Source organism: Acipenser ruthenus, chromosome 8 (genome assembly GCF_902713425.1).
Source record: "Acipenser ruthenus chromosome 8, fAciRut3.2 maternal haplotype, whole genome shotgun sequence".
Taxonomy (NCBI): domain Eukaryota; kingdom Metazoa; phylum Chordata; class Actinopteri; order Acipenseriformes; family Acipenseridae; genus Acipenser; species Acipenser ruthenus.
Window position 1 is genome coordinate 40,472,322 of NC_081196.1, and position 23,530 is coordinate 40,495,851.

The 23,530-nt window shown below is 36.4% G+C and overlaps 1 protein-coding gene across 3 annotated transcripts in view; it reads right to left on the reverse strand.

The window, feature by feature from the left end:
* The window catches only part of LOC117407287 (E3 ubiquitin-protein ligase Midline-1), a 135,419-nt gene that overhangs the window by 85,489 nt on the left and 26,400 nt on the right, over positions 1 to 23,530 (reverse strand). Inside the window, exon 1 of one of the 3 annotated variants that reach the window (XM_059028977.1) lies at positions 5,713 to 5,766. The exons of 1 other annotated variant lie outside the window; for it this stretch is intronic. The gene's annotated coding sequence lies outside the window, so the exon portion shown is untranslated. Of the gene's footprint in view, positions 1 to 4,664; positions 4,792 to 5,712; positions 5,767 to 23,530 lie in introns of those variants that run through there. One more of the 3 variants, XM_034012115.3, reaches the window with a different exon arrangement.

Genomic DNA, 23,530 nt, shown 5'->3' on the forward strand with positions numbered 1-23,530 from the left:
GGAGAAAGATTCATTCATAATGAATGGCTCTTTGTCAATCTGAGAAAACAGCTTCCTGAGAAGAAAATAAGAAACAATAGCATTCTAATTACCTAGTTTATGTTCTGGCATCTTTATCACCTACTAGAATTTAGTAATAATCTAATTCAATGTGATTCATTTTGAGTCTATCATGGGTTATAATCTATTAAATTAATATAACCATGTGTGAGGCTGGGCGAGGAGCCTTATTCAATGAAGAGGATAATAGACACAATTTCCGTAAACATAATAAACAGAAAGCCAGTGCATCAGCCAACCCCATTATAAAACTATACTCCAGTGGTTTCAATCATCCCTGAGCATTTTCTATACAAAAATACATCTATAGATTTCTAAAATGATACATCGCCTGGAAAAAAAAATAAGGGAAGAGGAAATTACTTCCCATTTTAAATTAAAGGCCTGTATTGTACTACTATCTTCTTTTTGTGTGGTCTGTTAATTGAATTGAGAATGTACACATACCTATGATAAAATTGATAAAATTGATAAAATTGCATGTAAAAGAGGGACAGATAACTGACAGCACAATAAATGTTGGCTTTCATTTGCCAAACCTTTTAGTTTTTCCTATGAGTTGGCTGACCAGTTGCACGGCACTAGACAGCTACAGTTTATTATAAACAGGAAATAACGCATCTATAAATGTGTTCTAAGCAATATAAGACAGCCTTCTGCACATTTACAGTCTAAGAAAACTTACAATTACTGTAATACATTAAATGAAGCTTTGCACTAGTAATATGCAATTGAAGTTGTATTGTAATACAGTATACGGTAATTAGGACTTTTCTCCAAATCTATACCTCCCTTTAAATGTTAATTAATGTGAACTTTAGTGATGCGTGATCCAGGGCTTTGCACGTTATTAATTTCACCTGTCTATCATCATTAACTCCCTATTTAAACCCAGTCATAGCTCAACTCTTTCTCTCGCGTTTTGCTTTTTCCTCCTCCTCCTCCTCCTCCTCCTCCTCCTCCTCACTTTTTTCATATGCCGTGTGCCTCTGTGTTGGTCCCCTCTGGGGAGATAGTGTCTCACTTCCCCGACCTAGAGTTCCAGTAACTCAGCAGGTTCTTCGTGTGGTCAGAGGGGACCACCGGCCACACAGTTCTTTCACAGCTTATGTGCTATATCTTGCCTCATGAAAGAAGGCTGTGTCTCACAGGTTCTGTCTTACTTCCTCCTTTATCCTCCCAGGATGTTTCCTTCATACTCTCAGTGCTCGAGTCCCATAACTAACAAATTATTAGTGTTCTTCCAGATTCTCTTTTCTTCCTTATGTCAAGGCTTTGAATGAGCCTCTCCGTCCTCTGAGGGTCAACCCGGTCATTAACAGGGACCCGGTCGCTAACTGGGATCCAGTTGCGAGGCCGAGCCTATAACGACTCTCCGAGAAGTCAGAGGACTTTATGTTTCAGGGGCCCAGAGGCCGATAGGGCCAACCTCAACTCCATAGGGAAGGCTCTCTTGGTTGGAGTCCGGCTTGTCTTTTTCTCTCTCCCCTGTCCTAGAGGCCGAACCTCTGATCCTAAGTTGCAGAAAACACTCCCTTCCTCTCGCAGCCCTGGCTCCCGCCCCATGAAGTAGTTGTTAAGCTGTCTCTGCATCCTAATAAAGAGAAAACTACTAATTAAAGACTGGGTTTAAGATTATTTTTTTCTTTGCTACAAATCAAGGATATTTTAAATAATGGACATGCTATCAGTGTAAACTCTGTCGTGGGTATTTTGTGCTGAAAAGAAAATCTGTCAGGACAACTCTGTTAAATGAGTGAAAATAACAAAAGCACAATGATAAACTAAGTGAATGCAAGAATGAAATGCAATTAGGATCAAAATAAGTTGTGAAAAATAAAACCTGAAAAATTCAAGCCCAAAGTATAATACAGAGTTATTCCTCATTAATAAAAAAATAATATACATAACCTTTTGCAAATGTGTGATACAAAAAAAACACATATTTCTGTGCTTACAGTTTGAGTAGTGTAGGGCATAGACTACACATCACTGAGTAGTGTAGGGCACAGACTATATACATCAGCATTAAAAAAAAAAAGTATTTTCAGCCAGCAGGAACTTCAATACTGCAGCGGCAAGCTGATTTGCATTTAGCTGATATTTGATGGTGGCCTCTATTCACAAAATTGTTTTGATTGACCTGAATTCAGTTTGATATTGCTGAAGAAACCAGTAGCAGTATATAGGAATGAATAAATATCAAACTGTATGTACTCATGAAAACAAATTAAAATAACCTGAGTTAAAGCTTTTATTAAAGGTTTGATTCAATCAGTATTTTTAAGTGTCTCTATAGCTTTAAACTTAATAACCACCTGCCACCTAAGACATTATATTATAGCAGAGCAAGGCTATGTTAAAAGTATAGCACACTAAAGAATTTTTTTGTGAACCAAATTAATTTAGATTCAGGCTAGTCTGAACCCTCTAAATTCTTAACACTGATTGATCTATAATACCTTCAGAGATTAGATACATTTTCACAATGAGGTATAACATGAGTGTCACATTCTAAAGAAGTACAGATATCACACGTTCCTCTAAAAAAAAGCACAGACAAAGCATAACTCAATCATCACTGCCACTCAAGATAAAGTATTTGTCATAGTCAAGTTTGTGGCTTTTACACAGATAGGGCAAGACAACACTTTCATGCATTACATATGCATTAAGATAATGGCATTTTGCCAGGTCATTACTGCATGTAACATTCACAGTAGCACTGTCCAAACTCGTATATGTCATTTAAAACAGCAGTGTGGAGTAGTGGTTAGGGCTCTGGACTCTGGACCGGAGGGTTGTGGGTTCAGTCCCCAGTGGGGGACACTGCTGTTGTATCCTTGAGCAAGGTACTTTACCTAGATTGCTCCAGTAAAAACCCAACTGTATAAATGGGTAATTGTATGTAAAATAATGTGATATCTGTATAATGTGAAATAATGTATAATGTGATATCTTGTAACAATTGTAAGTCGCCCTGGATAAGGGCGTCTGCTAAGAAATAAATAATAATAAAACAAGGCCACCCTTTGTATAGTATTTTTCACCTAAATCCCTACAGTATACCAGCAAAAGGAAAAATACCCAAAATATAGTAGGTTTTTCTTATTTGAATTATAGTATTATACTGCTTAGGTTTTTCTTATTTGAATTATAGTATTATACTGCTTGTGTGAATAAAGAATTCAAAACCATTTCTTTCTATGCATGCCTGGATACTCCATGGTAACTGTAACCCATAGCGATGTACTTCTAGAACATATGTCAGCTAAGCTCTGAACTAACTGCAGGCACAGTGTTCAACACTACCACTACCATATGACATACCACCAGGTATACACTAAGCTGTCTGCTGAACCAAAACTATCACTGGATGATACAAAAAGCCGAGCATGTCTTCAGTAATTGAATTCTACTGCTGGTCAAGATTCTTACCAGGTACAGAACAGTAATAAAGCTTTTTATTTTTTACGATTCTTTTCCAATTTCCATCTGATTTAAAGTCCTCTCCACCTTACTCATTAATGTTTCATTTTAAATTATTAAACATTCAACAGGAGGTACATTCATTCTTTAAAATGAGTCCTCATGATGAGTGCCATTGAAGACAATGTATCAATAGATCAAATATTAAGTGATCTAGGGTTTAATTATGTGTTCATGTTTTATTAATATAACTGCATTACAATATTTAATTTAGTTGGAAATAAAGTGCTTGTCCAAACACATTTATTTATATGACAACGTTACCCTTTACTTTTCCATGCACAGTTTTTATATTATCAAAATGGAACAATATCCTTTTAGCTGATAAAATCACTGCCCATTTTTACTCTTTTGCACAGGTGAAATGATAAAGCAAATCCTATCTCAAACCACTGTAATTAACAATAGCTTCACTGAACAAGAAAAAAGCCATAAAAGATAAATACACTCAGTCCGTGTGAGAGGTGAAAAAAAGCAGATCATGATCTACTAAAAGCTATACAGCAATAGCATGTACCTACCACCGTTGTAAAAACATATACAAAGCATGATTTTTAGTCAAGCAAATCCTCATCTTATTACATCTTTAGATTCCGCACTTGCAGCAATTACCGAGAATAGTCTTCCTACTCATCAATTCCAATGACTGATTGTCCTCATTTGTTGACTTAGTCAACCATTATATTTGAGTCAGCTGTTATTATATATCTTTAATGAGCTTTGAGCCTCCTATGTTTCCATGTCACAAACCATGAAAGTGTATGTTAATTCAATGATATTTAACTACTTTGTTATATCTTTCTCCAAGGCAGTTCTAACTTCATGAAACAGCTGTAATATAACAACCACAAACGTAGACTGTATAATATTATGACACACTGGTTTTCTACTAACTTACTGTCAGCAAAGTGGAAAGCACTGTACAAAAAACAAGCATCAGAATTACAGCCCAGTACAGTAAACACACTTTCTTTTTTGAGAGACAGCTGTATAAATGAGACACAATGCCTCTGAGCTCGCAACAACAAAACCAGCTGACTTCCCCTCACACAACTAAAACACTTGGATAATGAAGCTTACATCACCAAGACACAGCGTTCGTAAACAGAGCTTACCAGTTTCTCATATAGAAGGAAAAATGAGCGCTGCTCTGGATGGGTAGTCAAAAGAAAAGTGCACTGCTGAATAAAGAGAGAGAGAGAGAGAGAGAGAGAGAGAGAGAGAGAGAGAGAGAGAGAGAGAGAGAGCTTGGTCTTTGAGCCTTGTGTTTAGTTTTCTCTGTTTGGTTCCTTTTCTTAAATTCACTTCACACGGGCATCCTTCTTAATCCCCCTCACAGGAGAAAAAGCACAGTCCTAATGATAAGAACAGACAGGATTCTCTTGGGTTTTATTGTTGCCACTGGACCACTAGTGCACATGAGCCCGTGGAGAGTCTGAGTAAACAATATCCCTCCACCATTCAGGAGGCTGTCAGCAAAGTGGACAAATGCCACTCACTGTTAACAGGGAGAGACCACACTGATTTCCAATTAAGATAGAGAACAATATACTTAATTAGAATCAAGACTAAACATGCAACTGCTAGTGAAACTCCTGTGTGAGAGCCACAGAAACCTTTACTAAATCTGAATGCATGTGCAGATTTTGCATCCGTCTATTTATATATTTGCATGTGTAGAGTATGCTGTGTGTGAATTGGTATCTAAATTTAGCTTAAATGCACAATCAGAAAAATTTAAACTTGAAGAAAAAGATATGATATAATGAGAATGGCAAGTGTGTACAATATATAAAACTCAACAAGAACACTGATGTAATACTCAAAAAGATGGGACTGCCAACTATATAAAAACAAAATGAAAATCTAATCATGTAAAGTAAACGCAGGCATACAAAGTTATTCCAATACTTAGTTAAAATGCTGCACAGCATCAATTTTAATTTCTTAACACGGTAAAGGAGACTAGGAATGAATACAGGAGCAGAATTTCCCAAACACATATATTTGCAGCATGTTAAACTTTGCTGTCCCTTTGAATTTCTACAGTTAACCATTTTAAAATGCATGAACTAAATGTACACAATTTGACAGCATGTACTGAAGTCTATATAAAAGAGTGCAATATCAAATGATAATCCAAGTTTAGGTTCTAAGGCTTACCTTGCACTGTTGTTGCTGCTGCTGCTGCTGCTGCTGCTACTGTTACTATGGTTCACTACAACAGCACTTTTAATCTGTGCAGTGCAAGTCTTCCAGATTTCAAATAAAAGCTTGCTTGTCTCTTGTTTTGGCTCCCTCGTTGACGACTATTCCTGCCATTCCTTTTATATCAGGAGGGATCCGCGAGGTTTGAAGGGAAACCAATTTGTTTAGAAAAGCTTTCCTACACAAGGCAATTCAGCCTGAGAAGTGCCACTTCTGTTGCCAGTGACCGGGTCATTAGGAACCTAAAGTGATGACTTGAGGGATGTGGCCCCTATGGACCATCCAGTAGGTGGAGAAATTAGTATCTCGGTCTCTATTCCCTAGACAGGCTTGCTACATAAATAAAATGAAGGAAAAAAATAAATAAATAAAAAACCAACGGCTACCATCATTTATTGCAACATTTGGAATTCAAATAATAATAATCAGTCTTTAATATAATAAAATTACCCTGACTAATACTGCCAGCTAGCAACCAATAATGATGAATTTAAAACCTACAGTATGTATGCCACAAGATGGGCATTCTGAGAGACTCATCATTGCTGGGATGTCCCTTTGAATTTCTACAGTTAACCATTTTTCAAAGGGAGAAACAATTAAATTGCCTTTGCATGTTATGTGTGAACTACAACACACTTATTTACCCAGAGGTTAGGTTAGGTTAGGTTATGCCAATTCAGAGCTAGTTAAGGTTGAGATAAGCAAAAGGTTTTTTTTCTACTCTTTTTTTATTCTTAATAAAAATTACTCTGCTGTATTACAATGTTGTATGGATTTAAATCATAGACAATAATAGCCTTTGCCCTTTTTGTATTAATGATTGACTAAAATCGTCAGCAATGAAAGATCAGGATTCTTTATATTTTAATTAGGAATCTGAGTTACCACGTTTACATTTTGTTACATACTTTATTATTACTTGTTTATTTAGCAGACGCCTTTATCCAAGGCGACTTACAGAGACTAGGGTGTGTGAACTATGCATCAGCTGCAGAGTCACTTATAATTACATCTCACAGAGCACAAGGAGGTTAAGTGGCTTTCAAGGTCAATTTGATCATTGTCAAACATGTCAATTTTTCTTGTAGATATTTAGAATTTCAGGAAAAACAATTAGAAACCAAACTGTATCGAAAGGTTGCATAAATAAATAATAAAAAACAATATTTAAAAAATCTATTGGTAAAAATATAGGTATGACAATAGTTTAGAGATTACAAATCAGACTTATAATCAGACTAATAATGCACAATTACAGTAGGTATTAGTTCACACTAAAAACATATAAAGTACATATGCATATGCAGTGGAATCGCTTTGTGAAGACCATCAAAGGGGCTGAATACAACAGAATTGTTCCATAAAAATGGGAGATCCACGGAGTAGTACAATTCAGTTAGTTCACGGTTACAGCATCTTGACAGTAAATTGTATAGGGCTATAATTTACTGTGTGAAGGAACCCTTTGCTAATTCCTGCCCTCAATATTTTTCAGATAGTGAATTGATGAGGGAGCACTGTGTTGCTATTTACCAGTTTAAATGTAATATTGCATTAAGCATACCATGGAAATAGCCAGAGGTAATCTTCAGTAAGGCAGTAGTAACTGTTTCCAACCATTATCCAGCACCTTTAATCACCTCCATGTCAGATCTGACACCACAATACACATGCAGGTACTATCAAAAGTCCTCCCTCTCTCCCTCCCTCCCTCCCTCATGCCCTCACTCACTCCCTCCCTCCATCATGCCCTCACTCACTCATTCACAATTTTGCAGTATCCATGGATTTTAGATCCTTTACATTCTCAGATGTAGGGAAAGGATTCTAAATGAACATTGCTGTCTGTGATTCAAACCAAAGACTCAAGGTCAAGCCCAAATCAAAGTGTTAGAAGGCTGAGACATTTTTTTATTTTTATTTTTCTTATTCTGTTATTGGAATATGATCTGCAGCATAACAGCGTTTCCAAGGTGTGGTAGAGAAACTGTCTCTACTTTACCCACATGAAACACAAGCCTGTTCACAATCACAGCTGACTCCCCAGACTGTTCAAAAGATCTATGGAAACTCTGCTTTACTAATCATAATGAAGTACATTCATACTTATGTATGTATTCTGGACTTGGCAAACTTTTTCCTTGCTAAAAAGTATTATGTAAAAATCGAATATAGTAATGCAAGATTTACTATACAGTATATATCACAATTCTGCAAAATACCTAAAAATGATATTGGGTTCTCTAAAAAAACAACAACAAAAAACTGATATGTATATCATGAATTATATTAAACTTAAAATGTATACACTATGTTGAGTATGTAGTATACAGTATGTAAAGATGAACCCCCTTTGTCCAAATCATTATCCTAAAAGTGCCCCCCAACATTTTCAGTCAATGTCACCCTGTTATATGAACTTTGCTCATGTCAGTGGAGCAGTTTGGGCATAGTGGATCCTACTGTATATTACATTTTTTCTTTTTTACCTTGATAGCCCATTTAGCCCATGTAAAAAAATACCAAAAAAACAATTCTAAAACAGTTTTAAAATGATTATGGCTAAATATAACACATTGTTTGTTAAGTTGATAATAATATTATATGAAGTAATATACAGTAATTCAAAAGCATTAAAAAAGATATATTAAAAAATATAAAATAAAAGGCATGCAGACTTTTATTTAATTGTAAGTAACTAAAAAAGGTGAAACATTTTTGTTATAAACTATTGTTAAAGTTCTAAAGAAGAAAGAACGCTGCTGTACCTCCATGAAGTCAATGCTTGGTAGATGAATCTCACATAAACCTCAGCTTGGACCTATAAACAAACCACCACCATTGAGGATCTCTGACACCATCCCTGCTGTATGTTCAGAGTTGCATGAATCACACTGAGGAGCCTTTGGTTCAACTGTATTATTTCATAGCTGCTGCTGCTCCCATTACTGACAAACTATTTTGTGGAAAATGCCCTTCTCCCGGTTCCCCAATGCATCACAAAAAAACAAAGACGCACAAACAGATAAACATAGTGAAAGTAAACCTTGGGGATCTGGTGATGGATCACTTCATATAAATGAGTCTTATACACAGCTGGGGCACATTTAAAAGGCTTCAATGCACCATTGCCTCCTATTTAAAACCCCATTTCTCAAAAATGATGAAAAAAAAAAATACCTGATTTGCTTCTGTGCTAATAAAAGTCTGCTTTAAGTGACAGTCAGTAAAAAAAAAAAAAAAAACAAGATGAAAATACGTGCAGGTTTATTAAAATTATACATATATCCTTTTATGTTTTCTTTAATTTACTGAAAGCATTGAGAGTACAATTGTAACAGTAGAGATGCATTGTTCTGAAAGCATAGCACAGCGCTTTGCAATACAAAATATTCGATTTTTTAAAAAGAATCCACATTAGGTTTGATCAATTTCAGTATTAGTATTAAATAGCATTTAAAAAAGAACACCTGCCCCTCTATACCCCACACACTATGTGATAACTATCTTGGATAATTTAAACATCTATTAGGCATATCATGTCTTTTCCAAGCTTATGCATGAAAGCACCAGATGGTTGAGAGATTGTCAGTTGACAATCACTGTGGAAAACATAGACTAATTATATAAATAAATACCCCAGGCATGTGGTCAAACCCTTCAGTGTGCCAATGCATGAGGAGAGTCTTAAGGATTTCAAAATAATCCCTTCTTCCTTAATGTAAAGAAAATATTGATCTTATTGACGTACAGACGTGCTCAAATTTGTTGGTACCCCTCCACAAAAAATGAAGAATGCACAATTTTCTCTGAAATAACTTGAAACTGACAAAAGTAATTGCATCCACCATTGTTTATTCCATATTTAATAGAAATCAGACTTTGCTTTTGATTTTTTATTCAACATAATATTGTAAATAATAAAACAAATGAAAATGGCATGGACAAAAATGATGGGACCGCTAACCTAATATTTTGTTGCACAACCTTTAGAGGCAATCACTGCAATCAAACTTTTTCTGTAGCTCTCAATGAGACTTCTGCACCTGTTAACAGGTAGTTTGGCCCACTCTTCCTGAGCAAACTGCTCCAGCTGTCTCAGGTTTGATGGGTGCCTTCTCCAGACTGCAAGTTTCAGCTCTTTCCATTGATGTTCGATAGGATTCAGATCAGGACTCATAGAAGGCCACTTCAGAATAGTCCAATGTTTTGTTCTTATCCATTCTTGGGTGCTTTTAACTGTGTGTTTTGGGTCATTATCCTGTTGGAGGACCCATGACCTGCAACTGAGACAGAGCTTTCTGACACTGGGCAGTACGTTTCGCTCCAGAATGCCTTGATAGTCTTGAGATTTCATTGTGCCCTGCACAGATTCAAGGCACCCTGTGCCAGGCACCAACAAATGTGTCCAAGCCATTTTAGAATATCTTTGTAGAATAAGCAATAATTCATCTCTTTTCACAGCTTCTTTGCTTTATTCTATGACATACCAAAGGCATGCAAGTATACATGATAAAATAGCTTTTAATTTCATCACCTTTCAGGAGGAATGAAGCATTATTTCAATGAACTGTAAGGGTACCAACAAATTTGAGCACGTCTGTATTATTGGACATGCTAACTGGTTTTCATCTTAAGTCTTTGGCCATTCTCTCTTTGTTCATAATTGTCTTATAAATTCTGTACTTAAAAAAAAGGAAACTTCAGCTCAAACTACAGCTGATATATACAAGATGTCAATGATTTTTAATAGGAATGTTTATACAGTTAATGCTACTACTACATTACTATTACTACTACAACTAATAACAATAACAATTAATATAATTAGTAAAAAATGTGCATCAAAACTGCAGGACAGACCAGCTAGAGAAAACAAAAGCCCTGCTCCAATTGAAAGATACAATGAACAAATTAAAAAAGTAATCAATCTCATCCTGTGTCACAGTAACATCTTTTCCTTTTGTCAGCAGTAAAACAAAACTGACAATGTGCTAGTGGTAGTATTGATGATGACCAGGGCTACCTGTTGAGAGGCACTTGCTATAATCACCCTGAACAACTTCTGTATATCAAAGAGGAAAACATTTGTGCTTTCAAAAACTGTTGATTTATTTAGCATCAGGCTTTTATTTATCCATGTCTAAAGAAATCCACACATTGGTTTTGTATATAATCCCAGCTTCTGTATGTTCCAAGACCTAATGTATCTACTAATGCACTGGTTTTCTTATTGTATGTGTCTTTGGACTGGGCCAGTACTGTGTGTGTATCTTGATCCCACAAGGTTTGGCTGTACTGAACTAGCCCTATGACAAAATGGTTTACTCCCCGAAACCCATCACAAAGCTAGATTTCCTTAATTTAGGAGAATATAATATATCTTAAATCTCTGGCTGTTATGGAGCCAGGTAGTCAAGGCTAATCCAGTCTATTCAACAGATTACAGGCTCTTCCTACCTATTACTGTACAAAGTGCCAACAGGGGTGTGGAATTATTCTTGACCATCCTGTTTGGATCTTTAGTGTTCCTGGGCCTGCTCCAGACATGAAAGCAGTGGAACAGAAATGTCAGATCTTATTGATATTACTGGTATATCATCAAACTGATGGCGTGCAGTCTGAAATATAAGCCACCTGGGTGCTGTGACAAGATCCAGTGTGACTGCCTGCATATTTCTGTGAAATCAAATTTCAAGTGAAGCCACACGATTTGAAGAGCTATCACAGCAATAGAGTGATTAGGGAATAGTAAGCTGTTAATGTTGACACAGCTGCATTTTGAATTTTGTTTCCTAATCTTTGTAATTTAGCTGTGTGATTATAAGTAAATAAGTGTTAACTCTAGTGCCAAATTAACTAATGTGGCACTATATTAAGTGAGGAAACTACCATGCAACCAATGACTACATTTTGGTTGCACACTTGCAACCCTGATTAACGTTCCAATAACTAACAGGGTTTTCTATTATGCAAATAATAATAATAATAATAATAATAATAATAATAATAATAATAATAATAATAATAATAATACAGCTTTGTGGTTTAGCTGAGCTGAAAATATATCTATCTGTTCCACTGTTTAAGGCTCTTAGCAAGGCTGCATTTGCAGGATGCCTTCTATGTGTGCATTTAATGTTTGGAAACTAAAAGGTCTTATTGTTGAAATTGTTTGTGTTTTCGGTCTGGAGTAAATTTAAAATGTGTTTCCAGCATTAGAAATCATAGAAGTTGAAATGAGCAGTACACTACTGTCCCCAAGCACTTTACATTAATCACTGACAAAGAAAAAAGAACGAAAACAAATGGGTAATGGTCTCAGTGAGCATAATTATACTGGAGTTTACAAGAAGACAGAGAAGAAAATAAATAAGCTGAATTTGGGAACTTAAGTTGTGGTTCTTTGCAAGCGCGCTACATAAACAGAAAGTGTTATTGCATCACAAACGGTGTGCGCAAGCCAGCAGGTATAGCATTCTATACTTATAATATTGCAGCTCATATTTCAGATTTATTATTTACTGTCATTTAGATGTATTATTACCATACCCCATATTAAGTTTAGTGAAATAACTGTTGTCTAAGACCCAGGAACTCAGATTCAACTATACAATGGTATATGTAGTAAGATAAATTGAATAAGCTACCTGATTGTACATCTAAATGTAAATGTCCCTTAAACAAAACCATCGCAGCAGGAAAACCACAAAGTATTCAGAAATGAACAATCTACGTATCTATGTATTTTTATTGGATTGTACATTATCTAATTTTATTTCTTTTAAAACTACAAATTGTAGATCATTATGTTATGTTCATTTGTTGTAAAATGTTGAATTATTGTTTCACTTACTTCGTATATATATATACATATATATATATATAGACCTCCATCACAACCATCATAATCTTAAAAGTTTCTCAGTAGTTAATACTTAGTAAATATTTAATAAGCAAATATTCACATCAACAACATGAAGTGTCATATTCCACTATGTTTCCTTGTTGAAAGTGTATCACTATCACTGTAGCCTATATATATGCCAGTATATATTATCTTTATTTATTATACTAATTCTCTAAGCATCCTTGACCCCGCTATGTTATCTGTAGTGAAGCTCTTGTCCTTTTGACCTTTCCTTCGTGCAACTATATTCATGTACTATATCTCCTAACAGGAGATTGTCCTCATTCTCAATGCTTTTAAGCTTATAATCTTGTTTTTGCCTTATGCAGCATTTCATTCAAAAACCGTGTTTTGGATTATCATAGATTGTATACAAACCTTATGATCTGTGATAATGAAATATATCACTTAAGGAACTGATAAAGACACAGAGGCTGTGCAGTGGCCACAGAGCCTCACACATTAGACATACCATAGAATAGTTATCATGAATAACAAATATGAAGTTAAATTTAACATTTAAATGTGTAGGAAATTTTGTGGTATAAAAAGGTTACGTGCTAAATCTTCATTGTGTGCTATGAATTATCCCACACAACCCCTCGACACTACATGTCTCTGGAGGTTATTAGCCATCCGGCTCATTCATGGGATAATTCTTGGTAAACAATGAAGGCTGCTATGGTAGAAGCCAGCTGAAATTTAGAATCTTTTCAAGCACTGTCACTGAAAACAAACCAAAAAAAAAACAACAAACCATAAGGGCTGTGTTTTACTCATACCACAACTTCTGGCTCAGGTCATGCCTCCCTTGGGCGTTCTGCCACACACAAAATTGATCCCAATAACCCTTTAATAAATAACTGGAGAATTAAAGAGGCAACACAGCTGGAAACTGAACTGTGTTTTAAATTTACTATCCAGGGGATCCTTTAAAGAGAATTTTGAATTATAGAAGATTCACTGCAGAGACAACGTCTGGGAAAGTCTGCTACTGGAGCCCGGATTGCTAGTTGCATCTTTTCAAGTGGACTTTCCAAACACTGACTGGCAGCTCCATGGGGGCGAAGGGGCATGTCAATCACTTTCACTCAAATGCTGTTTCATTCAGTATAATGTGGCTTTGATTTATTTGACCCCATCCCCACCCCCACCCCCTGCTCCCAACCACTTTAAATTAGCTGGAATAATGTGCCTTTACTGCAGGTCAGTCACAAAAAGTGATTCATAATGGTAAGTGACCTGGAAAAGATTTCATTGCACAGAGAACACTGAGGACTCGAACACTTGCAGTTCTGTGGCAACAGACCCGAGCAGCTGTGTCGTCAGATTTATTTAGTGGATGTCAGAAATTAGAGCCTGTGATAGTGGCCTGTATGAGCTCTGTTAAAGTAATCAGAGAGATGACATTTGAAATGTAATGTTACAGACAGGAGGAGTAAAATCCACATAGAACATGGTTAACCCCCCTCTACTTTTTTCTTTTCTTGAACACCAACTCTTTCTAACTTTTAAGCTTTGTGGCTTGGTCTCTATGCATATAATCTTTTATGCTAAATTTAATTAAAACTTATGACAAAAGCGTGTGTTTATATCCTTGGAGCTGTCTAAGGACCCTGCACTACAAGGTGCTGTTTCAACAAAACAATGTCTAAACACCACAGTTTAAGCAAATATGTGTGTTCATGCACTGTAACCCAAGAAATTAAATGAATATGGTCAGTTAAAGCTACATTTTTGGACTCAGAAGTAGAACATTTCACACTGTAATTGCTGTATTATAAAGTTACAGGCACATAACATTCCAATGTCTTTGGGTTCCTCAATATTTGATTTAAAAAAAAAAAAGTCCCTTAAGGGGTTAACCATAAAAAGTAATCCTGCGCCTGCCATTGCAAGTTAGGGGTATAAACCTATTAGTGAAAGCAGCTTTCTCTGTTACAGATTTGCTGCAATTGCCAGTACCTGACAAGGCCAATTATTAAATCTTGTGCAGCTTATAGCCATGTTAAATATCAAAATAACCGAGGCAAACCAGTTTGGTGTCATAAAACTAAGAGGAGAGTGTGCATTTTTCATAATGATATACAGCAGCACCATCACCTGCAATAGATGTTGAGCAAACAGGAAAAATAAAGTTAAAATAGGTTAAAAGAAGCGGTGTTATTGTATAAAGAAATTATGTCGTTTTTTTATGATCTACCATCCTTGGGGTTAACTGCACAGGATTCTTTGATTTTCCTTTTCTTTGCGGCAGTGATGACTTCAGCTAATTCACTTCCTTCCATAGATCATGTAGTTATTCCTGCAGGGTTTCTAGTCATGTCTGCAGGTTCAAATGTTTTAATGCACAAAACAGATATATCTGTTCATTCATTGAAAACAGTATTTCTGAGGCATGCGCTAGGTGGTTTAGAAATACAATCCGACCCCTCAAGAGAAATCATCAAAGTTAATGAAATATAACAATATTAGAAAATAAAATCTGATTCTAAAACTCCATTGGAAATTCTGATATGCACTCTTGTCTTATTTTTTTCTGAAAAACCCATGAGTAAATTAACCACAGAAACTAAAGAAACTAAAAGCAGTGAAAAAGCTGCCTTTTTGTATTATTTCTAGAGTACGAATAGAAATGTATAGTATAATTTTTTTAACGGATACAATTATGTTTTGTGTGACTCATTTATGGTAGACTGTCCAATATGGTTTAAAAAAAGGAAATATATAATTCTTCCAACTTCATTCCTTACTTCATTGAATCACATTGGCCCCTCATATTTCATACTAGACATATTCAGGTTCAAGGAGGTAAAGGTCTAAATTAAAAGCTAAGTGCTATAATTGGAGACGAGGGTTAAAAGGATGCATTTCAGGAATGTCAATGGAACATACAGTACATACGATATACACCAGAGAGACACTGCTAATGGAACTACTTCCAGGTCAACAAACTTAATAGAGGTTATTCTTACATTCAAAAGTAAATGACTGCTAACTACACTCGTCACATTTTTTTAAAAAATTTGCTTCAAAATATATCACATTATAATAAATACCGAAATCTTCTCACAAAAAATGGCTTCTTCTCACAAAAAAATGGCATATTTATCTGTACTAAGTAATTTGACCTAATACTAGAATCTACTACAGTTCAAACAGAACATATGTTGATTGATTTACTATTTAGCAAGGCATTTACATAGAATCAAAAGTTTAAAAAGTAGACAGTATGTATTTTAAATAAATAACAAATGACAAGAAGTACATAACACTGTAATTGGGATCTGATAGGAATTCAGACTGTAGCTTCACTCTTTTTTTTATTTCTCCATCATTTCCTTAATATAATTAACCAGCTTTATACTAGACTCCCTGCCTCTATTAGTCTTTATGTGAAAAAGTGACAAACATCTAAGCACCAAAACATTTTTACACCAGTAAACTACACAGCCACTACTGAAATGTCATTATTCAGAGGCAGAATGCACTGTGTAGACAGTGGTGTACACTTGGACACTGACAGGTGATGTCTTTTGCTTACTCTCACGACAGTCTTATGGCATGGTACTGGCAGGCTCCATAGCATCTTACACAGCACTGCAAGCAAATCTCAACACTGACCTGACCATTGTAATTCTGTTCTGGGTCTCTGTTTAACAGAGACTGCCATTGCTTTGAATAGTGAAGTAGTTTTGAGTTGTAGGCTAACGTCCACTGGGAGCCGATCACACACAATCACAGATATATTACATGCGATGCATTTTTAGCTTCTTTTTTGTCCCATGAGTATTCCAAGCAATTGTAATGGAAACAGACAAACGCGGTTTAACATGGGAACAGGTTAGGCTCCATTTACATCTGAGATAACTTACTGTGGCACCACTTGAAAAGTGAACCCCATAGACCTCATTCCTGGTGAAAAAAATAGTTTTAAACTGAAGCAATCTGAAAATGAGATGGTGGCTGTCTTATTTACATAATTGTTAAAAAAAAAACTTCTGTTGTCAATTGTGGGCTGCATAAGCCTCAGGGTATCTATGCTTGTTGAAGTATTTTGTTTCATTGGTAAGAACATCTTCAAGTTTAAGATGCTGCCAAGTGCCAGAAAACAAATGGATTGAGGTTTGTTTTTCCACCATAGATAAGAACTAAGACATATATTTTCACAAACAACAGCAACCTTACATTTAAATAATGTTAGATTTATATAGCATCTTGTGTGATCTAATAATCACAAGGTTTTTACATTTTCAGTATGTCATTATAGAAACATATAGTTGCATATCTTGGGCAATGTGTAGTCTCTTTAAATACTGCAAACATTATTCACTGATTGTTTCTTGTTTTTTTATCATTATTATCAATATTTAATACAGATCCAACTGGAATACTACTTGGTCTGGAAGGATGATTTATACCAGACTCACACAAATTATTTTAGAGCTTGATGGCTCAATGAATGAGAGATATGAAACCTTGTAGCTCCAAATTGCTTATTGATTTGCAATCCAGGTCAATACTTCATGTCATGGCTGTTGGTGCCCCATGGGAAATGAGCTTCAGGGTGCAGTCCACATCTTACCAAAACAATTGGCTTACAGGTGCACTCCACTTATAATGGATCCTGTTAGAACAGAGTTCCCTTTACAACGCCTAGAGGAGACATGTCCCTGCCAAACAACATGGGCTTTAACTGGTTAAAACGGACTAGTTTATAACATATATACCGTTTAATGCGTAGTTCTCCTGTTCCACAGGCAGGTCTTTTGCGTTTAATACCTACATGGGGGTGTAACTAGTGATTCTTCCTTATCACGCTATAGTTGGGAGCCGTGATAATTAGAAGTCTGTGCTATTAGTGTTGTAGTATAAGTGTTACTGTAATGGCGTTATGGGGCAAATGGGAGCCAGGGCAATGCCACTTTATAACAGATTCCTTGGTGTAAAGGTGGCGCACTGTAATCCTGTATCGATGAATCGTGATGCTTGTTTATGTGATAACATAATAGAGATATCATTTTATCTTGATAGAAGACCAAAAGCACAGCATAACTCTTTGAAGTTTATGAAAGTAGATGTTGAATAAAGAATAAGTATTTTATAGTTAATAAAGTTTGTATCAACTGCAAGTCGCTTGTAACAACTGTAAGTCACCCTGGATAAGGGTGTCTGCTAATAAATAAATAAATAAATAGAATATTTAATAATAATAATAATAATAATAATAATAATAATAATAATAATACAGTTTAATACATACAACATCATTTAATACGTATACTTTTCCTGTTCCACAGGTAGATATTTTGCGCAAATATGGTACATCCGGGACAGTAAATGACAGTCACAGCGGCATTTGTGACATTAGGCAGGAAGAACGGGCAGCAGTGTGGAGTAGTGGTTAGGGCTCTGGGCTCTTGACCGGAGGGTCGTGGGTTCAATCCCAGGTGGGGGACACTGCTGCTGTACCCTTGAGCAAGGTACTTTACCTAGATTGCTCCAGTAAAAACCCAACTGTATAAATGGGTAATTGTATGTAAAAATAATGTGTAAAAAATAATGTAATTGTATGTAAAGAAAATAATGTGATATCTTGTAACAATTGTAAGTCGCCCTGGATAAGGGCATCTGCTAAGAAATAATAATACTTTTATTCTTCTCTGTTTTTGTTGGCACAAAGCCATTGTACAGTTTAAATGTATTATGTATACAATATTAATTACATTTAGCAAAAATATAAATTCGTAAAATGGAACTACTTATTACATTGTATGGGCCACAGGGGCATGTTTTGTACAAATAATAAACTCCTGTTCTGTGGCTGTTAAACTTTCTTGTATTGTTTATGTTTACAGATACATACAGCATTTCAAATTTTGTTTACTACATGCTTTGTTTATAAAGTTCTGATTTCCATTGTCCCTTGGAGTCTGTTATAAGTGGAGTGCACCTGTATTTGGTAGAAATGAGCTGTGGTGGAGGCAAAAGTTTGATTAGCTTACATTTCTGCTATGGCAGACAGATCTCCACAATGTTTAGTAGTTGCTTCCTATAAAATAGGTTGACATATACTTGTGCACAAATATTTGACCCTGACCAATTCACCCCCGCGACAATTCGTCCATGTGACAATTTGTCCCCAAGACAGCTCGTTCCCCTGAGATTTTGTCCCCACAACATGAGTCATAATACAAGAATAGTTTGTCTACACTTTTAAGATGGTGGACTGTGTAACAATATAGACATTGTTGCTCGTTCATTTCAGCAGGCTAGTGTTGTTAATGACACCGTTTTTAGAGGTTCACCTGGAGCCGGGATTATTTATGAATGTAACACCAGCACTTGGCAACAGACTGCGAGAGAAACTTGTTAAGTCATGTGTTTTGTTCAAATAAGGGGTTTATTGGGGGCTCCTGAGTGGCGCATCCAGTAAAGGCACTCCGCGACCTATATCTTGGAGGTCATCAGTTCGAATCCAGGCTATGTCACTGCCGACCGTGGCCGGGAGTTCCCAGTGGGCAGCGCACAATTGGCCAAGCACTGCCCAGGCGGGGAGGATTTAGGTCGTCTGGGGAATCCTTGGCTCACCACGCAACAGCAACCCCTGTGGCTGGCCGGGCGCCTGCAGGCCTGCATGTGTGCAACTCAGAACTGCATGGTACTCCGACACTGTAGTTCTGTAATGGCTTCACGGCGGGCTTGCAGTGCGAAAAAAGCGGATGGCTGATGGTACACGTTTCGGAAGATGCGAGTGCGAGTCTCTCCCAACTTAGTGTGGGGGTTGCAGTGGTGAGCTGGGTTGAATAACTGGGAATTCCAAATTGGAAGAGGAATTGGGGGGAAAATAATTGCCATTTCCAAATTTAAATGCTATTTGGACCCCAATCTCCCGCCAGCATTCTGGGGGTTGTGATAGAGAAAGAAAGGATTGATGCTGTAAATCTCCCTCCCGATTAGAAAGGGCGCTGTGTAAGGGGGAAGGTATGCTGCCTCCTAGATCTACCACCTCGGTGGTAGGTGGGAACCGGAAGGTGACCATATTAGGAGGGGCGCGTAGCTGCAAGTACTCAGGACGATTCCATTGCAGTCAGCTGTGGGGCAGCCCTCTATTGGAAAAACCATGGCGACACATTGACTGCAGGGAGGAGTTTGCTGGGTACAAAGGGGAAGCAGCTACGTCAAAACCTCCCCTTGCGCTGAATTAAAAAGCGATTGGCCGGAGCCGGTGTTTGTTTTTGTGATTACGTGTTTTGTTTTTGTGTGTTAACAGAGGAGCAGGAGGAGTGAGCCAGCACATACCCCAGAGCACGCCCCTCATCGCACAGTACTTCACAGCACAGCGCACGCACCACAAACCCTGGAAGAGAAGAACACATTTTCGTGCATGGAGGACTGTGGCTATTGGAGTGTGTTTTGTTTACTTTTGTTTTAGCTGGACGCTGTTGAGTTTTGCCCCATTACCATCGCTGGTACTGGGGCTTATTATTATTTATTATTATTAATTATTTTTCCAAGTGGATTTATTTTATGATCTTTTTGTTTGTTAATCATTAAAACCTTTTTGTTATTGGGAAAATTCAGTCTGGACATTCACTTTCTACTGCACCACACCATTCAGCGTGTCACGGGGTGCATAAAGGACAAACAAACGTGACAGTCAACAAGTCCTTTTGCAGCGCAAATCCCTGGGCCGTTACACTATTATTAGTAGAAGATCTCTGGTGCAGCATCATTGGGCACCACCCTAAGGGAAAAAGATTCAGTTGATTGCAAAGGGCCTTGCTTGCTCTGTAATCAACTGAAAAGGGTAATTAACTGTACTGTATTTAAATATAGCAGGAGTGTCCAAATCATGGTCCTGGAGGGTCATTCTACTCCAGATTATGTAAAAATAAATGCTGATCTGCTTTTGGGCCCTGATGGAGGTTCAAATGGTTCAATTAAACAATTTACATTATGTTTGAAGAAGGAGCTAGAATGGAACCAAGCTGGACCAAAAATATAGTATGCTATTGCATAGTTTGACTGCTATATTTTCTACCATATTTTCTACCATATTTTCTACCAAATCAAAAATTACGTAACCTTCTGAGTGAATGTGCCAGAAGAGATTATGGTCAGTAGAAAATGTTTTTGTTTAACTCAAATAATAACAGGCATTTTTGAGGAAGGAACCGATTTAAAACATCTGGAAGAGCAAAATAGATTGCCAAAATGCATTTTTTAATTTGATTAATTTTGGATCAAAACAAGGTGCACCTTGCCTCTCTTTTTCTGTCAGCTTTGCAAACAATGAACTGTAAGCAGATATTTTCTCATGTCTTTATGCCCATCATTTAGCATTTAGCAGTCTGTCAGTGGGTTAGGATATAGTGTTCAACTCTCATGGACTCTCTCCGTTAACATCCACAATATTAACAAAAGGCTAATGTGTTGTCAAAGTCTTTTCCATGATGTGGGATTAGTCCATTACTAATCTCATGCTTTTAGTCGGAGTAAACCCTGAAGTAACCTGTAATCTTTGTCTGTGAGGCCTTTTTGTATGTAATGTTAATCCATTTCCATCTATTCTGTCCAATGTTGGAAACACTCATTTGAAGTCACTACAATTCAGAAGATAACTGTGATAATTGTGAAGCGTTTTAATTGAAGACACTGATGGAAGTAAACTGTGCTGAAGTGTAAAATATTTGGGAATTGTATTTATGTATTTATTTATTTAATCAAAAAATTATATTTAAAAAAATGCAAAGTTGAATTCACTTTGAGTACAATATTACACAGTAATTATGAGTTTATGAATATATTTAAACAGTGTTGGATCTAAACAGCTATGTTAGGTTTCTCTATACTATATTAAACTAGCTTGCATACAGTACGACCCTGGTATTAGTACAGCTGTTTTCATGTTTAAGGTAAAGAACTTCTAAAACGTAATAATCTAAAAAGGTGTTTATTGCACACATTCATAAATGTCCAAGACAAGCAGCCAGTGTAAGATTTTCTTGGTTTTTGTTTTACCGTAGTTTCTTTCAGATTTAGTGTTAATTTTATGGATATATATGGCAGCTACTCTTACAGATTTCCCACAGCTATGCAATAAAGTGAACTGATGCATTAAGTAGTTACATCCTGTGGATTTGTAAGCTCGTTCCCAGACCTAGAGGATCTGGTAAATAACTAGGTAGCTCTCCCATATGTGTGGTTTGCTACCACAGAAATTAAATATAAGTCCCATACTATTTTCAAAAGGGATGCTTTGTACAACATTCATTTTCTGTGGTCTAATTAAGAGCTGACCTAAATCAAATATATGATCATGTTAATATTTCTGAGCTCTAAAATAGTGTACTGTATATCAAAATACATTCAAGACTTCTTTTATTCCTTTTAACATCTTTTTTTACACCTTATTCTCTCGATTAACGCACATTGGAAGTTATGAATTGGTATTTCAAAGCAGTTGATTTCTATAGAAACAGTTTTTTCTGTGTGTTGTTGTAAGGATAGGGTCCACCTTTTAAGTAGCCTACCATGAAATGTAAAGTATGCTGATGAAAAATAAATGAAATTGTCAATGGTAACCTGTCAAATAGGCTGTGTAATGTATTATCAGTTTTACTACAATGCTGAAGATAGTTCTACAGTGGATATTACACTAACTAGAACCTCCACTTTGGTGGTCCTTCAGGATCCCCTAAGGTAAAGTCTAAAAGGTCAGTGACCAAATAATGAGCTTAAACTACTGTAGCAAGTGTCAGAGAAAAAGGCCCTTAAACTAAACAACAGGGACAAAACCCAGATGACAAACAAAACACGGTCAGTGGTGTATTTATCTCTCTTGGGCTGTGATTTCTATTTTAAGCTAAATATCCTCCGACATTACTCCACCTAATCAATTACTGGAACAAACTGCTTCCCAGCAGTACATAGAGCTTTAATATTGTGTTTATCCACAGTCCTATTGGGTAAATATGTATCCTCTTGTCTAGCAGAATCTTTCTCATAAACCACTACCAATTATATATTTTGGCTTGGACTTTAATCTTGTCAGATCAAAGAGATGTAGCAGGGTTGAACCTGCTACGCTTATCAGATTGGAGACCTCTGATGAACATGAGGTCCTGTAGGATGGGAAAATAAACTGTTGGTGTCATATTGTGAAGTCAGATTATACCACGCCAATTGTAACACGTAAATGTAAAGTTATTAGCATTCCCAACTGTAATGATGAAGTAATTCAATGGTACTATTCTATGGCCAGGGATTAAGCATTCTCTTGCTTATAAACTAAACTATCACTCAAGTAGTGTAACAGAAATCCCCAAATTCACAGAAAAAAATACTGGTGCTCAGCTATAATACACTGAACTCAGACCGTGCCACTACTGACTGTTCTTCTAAATTATATGACAAAGAAATAGGTAGCCACTCATGTATCAGTCTCCCCGTGCTTATTGCATGTGTTAAACTGAGTGTTAAGACAGTAAAATAAGGCTGACGTCAATGTGAAAGTGGTACAATCACACAGCAGGATTCACAGCACCGCCCCCCATGCTACCCTGAATAGATTATGAGGACTAGAAATTAAAAAGGAGTGGTATTTACAGTAATCAAGCATCACTCTATTGGATATAACCAAGCCTAAACCAAGAAACTGCACTATGATATAAACCACAACCTTTGCAAAATGACAAGATTTAGTAAAAGATTAAGACGAACATACTGATCCTAGACATCTAAGCAACTCACATAAACAACAAAAATACACACGTCAGCAACTTTTAATGAGACTTTGATCACTATAGGGCTCAGTCATAGACCATCGTAAGTGGTTTTTGGTGGCCTGTATAATCA